General features: G+C 39.9%; 1 protein-coding gene across 1 annotated transcript in view; it reads left to right on the top strand.

The window, feature by feature from the left end:
• Window positions 1-1,720, top strand: part of SPOCK3 (SPARC (osteonectin), cwcv and kazal like domains proteoglycan 3) — a 110,268-nt gene that overhangs the window by 1,187 nt on the left and 107,361 nt on the right. The gene's annotated exons all lie outside the window — the stretch shown is intronic.

The following is a 1,720-nucleotide window of genomic DNA, read 5'->3' as shown; positions in this document are numbered from 1 at the left end:
GCCACCTCTCTTTGTGCACGTGCAGGTCAGAAATATATAATAATGCTGGTCTTAAATGCTGAGAACCAGGGGATGGAAATGGTGATGAAAAGACAGGCTTTTGCTGGGGGTGGGGGGGGGGAGAGAATAGGCACAGAGGAGGTTAAGAGTCGTAACTGGAAAGGAGAGTGGGATTTTTTAGGGCATGTGTTGGTCCTGTCTTTAATCCATAGTTCGTGGGAAAGATGCTTCCCTTTTTATGGAAGCAAGCTGAGTTTTCTCTGGGTGGCTGCTGGTGGAGTGTAGCTGCTGCTACATTGTCATCTCCGATCCTGGTGTTTTATCTAGGGATCTGTATTCTCTAACTGGAAGAGGGGGGTGTGCTTGAGTTAGTTGCAGTGCTTTTTCACCCCATGGGAAGCAGCTGAGAGAGTTTGGTGGAACATGCATGAAACCAGGGTCACATTAGAAGCTAGGTAGGGAATGCAACTTCTTTTTCTTTCTCTCCTCCCTCTCCACTGCCCCCCTGACTTTGGGGCCTGATCAAGCAAGGAATGTGCTAAGTGAGCCCCAAGTCTCACACTCAGGCATGTCCAGTCTGTGCAGAGAATGCTTCTGAATGAATGGCTAAGGGAGAATGCTAGTACTAGTTTGAGAGCATCACCAGTCGCTTTAAATCTCCTTGCTCTATCCTTTTCAAAAAGTTATCATGAGACTAAATATAAATTCTTAAGAAGCAACACATATGTTGCAAGAAGTAATGTGAATGCTTTGCCATACTTTTTGTGAATTTTTCTTAACTTAGGCTGAGACAAGTAAAGGTTTGCAGTGGAGACATCTTTGATCTGTGCAGCTTGATGTATGTGGCCTGTGAAACCTTCTGTATAATTGGAAACAAGTCCTATGTCATTCACTAAAACTTAGTTCCAAGTTAGTGTGCATTGGATTGCAGCTTCAGTCTGAATATTTACTAGGGAGTAAGCCACATTGGAAACAGTGGGACTTGCTTCAAAGTAAACAAGCATAGCATTGCATTGTTTAGAATCTTATCTCCAAAGAAGCAGTTGAATGATAATTATCACCATTTATTTAAATCTTACTCCTCTAAAAATATCTAGTTGATGCTTTGGAAACTCTTCTCTACTGTTGAATTTCTTTAATGGGAAAACTTTTTTTTTTTAAAAAAGGGTCAAAGTTTTCTTGTTAGAGCAAGCATACTGGATTGCCATTGTTTCTTTACTTTGAAGAAAAGCAATAGCTGAATGCCACTTAATTTTTTGTATGTATGTCAATAACTTTGGTTTTAAATTAAACTCCCCCCCCCCCCACTGAATTACTAAAAGAGAGAGAGAGGGACTGCATACAGTAATTGGTCGTGGTCTCTACACTTGAGTCACTAATATTATCTTATTATGACAAATTGTCCGTGTTTCATTAGCACTTAATTCTTCGCACATTGCTCTGTGCTCTATACTATTCTGTTTATCACTTTAAATAAATATTTTTGAAACCTCCAGCAAACTCTTCTCTTCTGCTTTAAGTTGCCAGAAAGCTGGCACCCCAATAATAAGAGCAACTTCATCCTCTAAATAAAATGAACATATTTTTGCCCCTCTTTCGGTTCTAATGGTGTTCATAAAAAATGACAGAAAATGAGAGTGGACAATATAGGATAGGGTCCTCGCTACTGTTTTACTAGTAAAGAGAGAAAACTTAAGTCAAGGGCATGCCATCTTAAGTT

The sequence above is a fragment of the Podarcis muralis genome, chromosome 9 (assembly GCF_964188315.1).
Source record: "Podarcis muralis chromosome 9, rPodMur119.hap1.1, whole genome shotgun sequence".
NCBI classification, from domain to species: domain Eukaryota; kingdom Metazoa; phylum Chordata; class Lepidosauria; order Squamata; family Lacertidae; genus Podarcis; species Podarcis muralis.
This window is presented reverse-complemented; position numbering and strand designations above follow the sequence as displayed.